The sequence below is a fragment of the Crocuta crocuta genome, unplaced genomic scaffold (assembly GCF_008692635.1).
Source record: "Crocuta crocuta isolate KB4526 unplaced genomic scaffold, BGI_CrCroc_1.0 scaffold1070, whole genome shotgun sequence".
In the NCBI taxonomy this organism is placed as follows: domain Eukaryota; kingdom Metazoa; phylum Chordata; class Mammalia; order Carnivora; family Hyaenidae; genus Crocuta; species Crocuta crocuta.
The window spans coordinates 47589-53832 of record NW_027531291.1 but is presented as its reverse complement, the minus strand read 5'-3'; the positions used below and the strand labels follow the sequence as shown (position 1 = coordinate 53832).

General features: G+C 40.2%; 1 non-coding gene across 1 annotated transcript; it reads left to right on the top strand.

The window, feature by feature from the left end:
- The first annotated feature begins 3621 nt into the window (after nt 1–3621).
- LOC144237800 (small nucleolar RNA SNORA70) lies at nt 3622–3756 on the top strand. Its single transcript, XR_013336938.1, has one exon. It is a non-coding gene; the product is annotated as a small nucleolar RNA SNORA70 (small nucleolar RNA).
- Nucleotides 3757–6244: the final 2488 nt, after the last annotated feature.

Sequence of the window (6244 nt, the reverse complement as noted above, 5' to 3'; positions counted from 1 at the left end):
GATTTATCTGTTCATTTATCCATTCACTTATTGAAGGATATCTTGGCTGCTTCCAATTTTCGACAACTGTGAAGAAAGCTGCTATAAATATCCATGTGCAGATTTTTGTATGGACCAAAGTTTTCAACTCACTTGAGTACATAACTAAGAGTGCAATTGCTGGCATTATAAGTCTATGTTTGGCTTTGTAAGAAACTACCAAACTTCCTTCCAATCTGGTGGTACCAATTTAATGAGCATGGGAGTCTTGATCTGTTGCATTTCTGACCTGGGCTGGTTCAGTCCTCCTTAAACAACTTGATGGTCCCCTCGCTCCTGAGAGGTCACCATGTTGATGCCCAACTTAGTGCAGTTACCCAGTTGGTATAGTGCACTATACTGCCCAGAATTCCTGGGCTCAAGTGACATTTCTGCTTCCAGAGTAGCTGGTACGGCAGGTGTCGGCCACCGGTGCTTTTGGCCTCCAGTACTCATCTTGTGCTTCCACCAGCAATTAATAAGTTTCTATTGCTTCACATTCTCAGCAGCATTTGATGTTCTCAGTTATTATTATTATAATTTTTGAAATTTTAGCCATTCTAGATGATCTGTAGTGGTATCTTGTCTCTCTTTTAATTTGCATTTTCTGTTTTTTCTTTAAATTTTTAAAAATGTTTTATTTATTTCTGAGAGAGAGAAAGTGAGACAGCATGCGCAGGGGAGGGTCAGAAAAAGAGGGAGATACAGAATCTGAAACAGGCTCCAGGCTCTGAGCTAGCTGTCAGCACAGAGCCCGACGTGGGGCTTGAACCCACGAACCGTGAGATCATGACCTGAGCCGAAGTTGGACGCTTAACCGACTGAGCCACCCAGGTGCCCCGTTAACTTGCATTTTCTTAATGACATATGATGTTGAGCATCTTTTCTTGTGCATATTTCCCATCTGCGTATCTTCTTTGGAAAGTTGTCTAGTTAGATATTTTGCCCATTTGGTTCAGCTCTTTTGTCTGAGGAGTTGCAGTTTTAAATAGTGTGGCCAGAGGTCTCATTGAGACTTCTGAATGAAGATCTGATAGAGTAAGTAAGGGAGGAAGCTATTTGGAACTCTAGGGAAAAGCGTTCCAGGAAGAAGTATAAACCCATGCAAAAGGCCATGAATGAAGGGGGTACTTGGTATGTTCTATGTTGGCAAGAGGCCAGTGTGGTGTAAGGAAGTGGCGGGGGGAGAGATGAGCAGGTAAGACCAGAGGGACCAGAGGGTATGGCTGTTGTGGCTTGTGAACCACAAGATTTTGCCTTCATGCTGAGTGAGACCGGAGCTAGACGATCTTAAGCAGACATTGATGTAATCTGACTTCTGTTTAATAAGCTCCTTCTACTTGCTGTGTTGAAAGCAGACTGGGGGCATTCAAAAGTTGAATTCAAAAGCTGCCACTCTGTGAATAGAGCTTTCACACTATTCTTATTTTTAAAAATAATTTATTTATGTTTTAATTTACATCCAAGTTAGTTAGCATATAGTGCAACAATGATTTCAGGAGTAGATTCCTTAATGCCACTTACCCATTTAGTCTATCCCCTCTCCCACAACCCCTCCAGCAACCCTCTGTTTGTTCTCCATATATGAGTCTCTTATGTTTTGTCCCCCTCCCTGTTTTTAGATTATTTTTGCTTCCCTTCCCTTATGTTCATCCGTTTTGTATCTTAAAGTTCTCAAATGAGTGAAGTCATATGATATTTGTCTTTCCCTGACTAATTTCACTTAGCATGATACCCTCTAGTTCCATCCACGTAGTTGCAAATGGCAAGATTTCATTCTTTTTGATTGCACAGTAATACCCCATTGTATATATACATATACCACATCTTCTTTATCCATTCATCCATCGATGGACATTTGGACTCTTTCCATACTTTAACTATCATTGATAGTGCTGCTATAAACATTGGTGTGCATGTGCCCCTTTGAAACAACTTACCTGTAGCCCTTGGATAAAGACCTAGTAGTGCAATTGCTGGGTGTTAGGGTAGTTCTATTTTTACTCTATTTTCTAATCTCATACTCTCATAAATTTCGCCTCCTGCTCATTTTGTGTCCACCTCTTCATTCTTCAGAGCTGCAAGACAATCAACTCTGGGTACTGAGCAGGCTCCACACTGGGGATGCAACCCAATGCAGGTCTTGAATTCACCACATTGAGACCAAGACCCGAGATGAGATCAAGAGTTCAGTCTTCACCAACTGAGCCACCCAGGTGCCCCATCACCATGCTCACTTCTTCTTTTTCAATTTTTAATCATTTTTGATGGGGGAGAAGGGCAGAGAGAGAGGGAGACACAAAATTTGAAGCAAGCTCCAGGCTCTGAGCTGTCAGCACAGAGCCTGATGTGGGGCTCATACCCACAAACCATGAGGCCATAACTTGAGCTGAAGTCAAATGTTTAACCAACTGAACCACCCAGGTTCCCCCTTTCTTTTCTTTCTTTCTTTCTTTCTTTCTTTCTTTCTTTCTTTCTTTCTTTCTTTCTTTCTTTCTTTCTTTCTTTCTTTTACTATACTCACTTCTAATTGCCTCAAATGTATTTATCCTTTCAAGTTATAATTGCTACACAATCTCTGTTCTCCTCTGGTTTCTTGGGAGAAAACAAAATGCCAATATTTTGTCATAATATTTTAACTCTTTTAGATATTTAGCGTTCTTTCAATATTTGTATTCTCATTTCAAACTCCAAAATATTTTTTTCTCTTCTGCCAATTCCCCATATAAAATATCAAATTTAATTTACATTTCTGGTGAGTCTGTTGTAATTTTGATCCAATAGTATTTTAAAAATACATTGATTTCAAAAATATTCAGAAACTGTTATAATGAACAGAGGTAGCAGAAAAGTCTACGCATGATAATCAGGATGCATACTAGAGGAAACACTCCAAATATAAGAAAAACCGTGTAGAGATGCAAGTACAGATTTGCACTACTTTTAAGGTCTTTGGGATGACATAGTTTTTTTCCTGAAGTCTATGGCAAGCTACAAAATGTTTATTAGTGAGAAAATGGCATAATTTGTTCACGTAAGGGTTCTCACATTTCATAGCCTCTACCTATGTATTTTACTTTTTTTTAAAGTTTTTTTTAATTTATTTTTGAGACAGAGAGAGACAGAACATGAGTGGAAAAGGGGCAGAAAGAGAGGGAGACACAGAATCTGAAATAGGCTCCAGGCTCTGAGCTGTCATCACAGAGTCTGGCACAGGGTTTGAACCCACGAACCGTGAGTTCATGACCTGAACCGAAGTTGGACACTTAACCAACTGAGCCACTCAGGTGCCCCTGTATTTTACTTATATAAACAGATCAATAAATAAGCTCTGAAAACTAAACATAAAAGAAAAACAACCCCCCCCCAAAAAAAAAACAAGCAGAACAAAAGCAGGAAGACACAAAAGTAGAGATTGGTTAGGAGATTGTTGCCAAAATGGCCAAGAGGTGATGGTGACACTGCCCTGAGGTGGTATTGATAGGTAGGATGAGAAATGATTGAGTTCTGCATATATTTGGAAGATAAGGGATTTACTACTGGGTTGGATGTGGAGGTGTGAGAGACAAAAATGGAGGACAGCTCTATTCAAAGATAAACAGTCTGCAGCTAATTAAGCCAACTGTGCTCTTTCCCCATGGGGGCCTCATGTGCCATGGCCACAAACAGTAGTCCCCTCGGTAATGTATGCAGCCTGTTGCTTGTTGGGGTTGCCCTAAGGGACCTTGGAAGACAGCCCTTTGCAGTGGACATTCATGTCTGACCTCATGCTATCCCCAATTAGGCTCTAAACAGGAAAGCAAGGTGACTTTGGAAAGGCCCAGGGTACAGTGGCCAGGGTTCACACTGGCAGAGTCATCGTGTCCATCATGCCATCGTGTCCATCATGCCAGGCTGCAGAAAAGGGAGCATGGAACTAAGGCCCTCTACAGGGCCAAGTTCAGGTTCCCTGGCTGCCAGAAGATCCACATCTCCAAGAAGCAGGGAGAAATTCAAAAACATGGTGGCTGAAAAGTGGCTCATCCCAGATGGCTATGGCTTCAAATACATAGGGTTCGAATACATACATCCCTAACTGTGGCCCCCTGGACAAATGGTGGGCCCTGCACTCATGACTAACTTGGTGCTGCCCCCTCCTTATTCATGCCCATTGATGAATCCTACTTTCTGTCAACACCAGCAACCATAACAAAAATAGACTGAGGTCTATTAAAATTTTAAGAGTTTATTTGAGCAAACATTGATTTGAATCAGGCAGTGCCAAACTGGAAGTAGTTAGGAGCACCCTACTGGGGGAAACTAGGGGAAAGCTTTTCACAGAGAAGCAAAACAAGGGAATGATTTCATTGGCTATGACTTAAGGGATGCTTTGTTTGGGAAAGCCTGGTTGGCTGTTTGTGACAGGTTGTTCTTCTGAACCTTGAGGCGTCTGCAGGACTGACTCTGGTTTAGGTTTCAGTTTGCTTATGTAGGTAGGCTACCAACGCATCAGAGCCACCTCAGTGAAGTGACCTTCTTGTGGGGCTACTTTAACAGTTCTGAATTTGTTTCATTTTTCCCCCTAAACAACTGAAGAATAGCATTGATCACACTCTGTCATCCTAGATCTGCATAAGGCCCCCTTTTTCCTCTTTATTTCTGATCCCATATTCCTCACAGACATCCACCAATATGCTGGAGACTTATATAATATAATATATAATTAATATATGTAATTATATATATAATAATTTATATATTGTTTAAAGTGTTTTACATTTACATTGGCTCCATGCTATCAATTTTATTTTGTTTATCACACCTTTTCCACCTGACGGTATGTCTTTGGAGCTAACCACATAGCTAATTGTACATCTGCTTCATTAATTCTGGCTGCTGCTTAGTTATACACTGACTGCGTACATTCCACCTGATAGGGTTCTGTCCCTGACTACCAGCCCTCAGCTTACTCCCTGACACTGCAAACGGCACCAAGAGGCACGCCCTCATACAGATTCCAATAAAGACCTGCATGCAAGTGTCTGTGGAGTGTATTCCTAAGAGTGAGATTGTTGGGACGTAATTAGTTGCATAATTACTAGTTGCATCTTTTACTGTTGCTGACCAATAGCCCTTGAGGTAACCCTTCCCCTACACTCTTACCAATTCTTGATATTAAACTTCTATTTTTTGTACAGGAGTATCTCATTGTTATTTTAACTGCACTATATGATTACTAGAGAGTTTAAACATCCTTTCATAGATTTCTTAGGCATTCATATTCTTCCTTCTGTGATTTGTCTACTCTAACTCTTTGTCCATTTTTCTATTGGATTTCCTGCCCCTTGTTGATACATTAGAGGTTCTCTTTCTATTCTACATATGAATTCCTTGAGATTTAGAGGTGGCAAATATATTTTTCTAGGTTGTAACTTGTCTCTTAACTTTCTCTATGATGTCCTTCTTTCAAAAGAAGACCAATTTTTGTATACTGAAATCTACACATTTCTCCTTGGATTGTTTGTGGTTTTGAGGGTTTCCTTACTAATTCCTCCAATTCAAGGTCATAGAGATATTCTTCTATGCTTGCCCTATCTTTATTGGTTTCCATTTCAGAGTAAAGTGTCTAATCCAGGGGGGCCTGGGTGGCTCAGTCGGTTAGCCATACCATTCTTGATTTCAGCTCAGGTCCTGATCTCATGGTTCTTGAGTCTGAGCCTCATATCAGGCTTTGTGCTGAAAGTGTGGAGTCTGCTTGAGATTCCCTCTCTCTCTCTCTCTCTCTCTCTCTGCCCATCCCTGTTCATGCTCCCTCTCTCTCAAAATAAATAAATAAATACAGGTTAAGATATCTACTCTATTACAGTCAACATTTCTATATGGTATCAGGTAGAATTCTAACTGGCTTTTTCTCCACGGAGCAAGACATCACTTCTGGCATCAATGTGTAAATAATCTATCTTTTCTTCATTGTTAGAGACATCACCTCTTATTGTATATGAAGTCTCCATGTACATGTAGGTGTGTTTCTAGATCCCTATTTTATTCCATTGATCTGTTATTCCTGGACAAGCAGTAAATTATTTTCATTGCTGTGGCTTTGTGATATATCTTAATATCTGGTAAGAAAAATTCTCCATCTTTGCTCCTTTTCAAAATTGCCTTAGCTACTTGTGACTTAGCTATTCTTTTATTTAAAATATTTTAATGTTTATTTATTTGTAAGAAAGAGAGAGAGACAGAACAC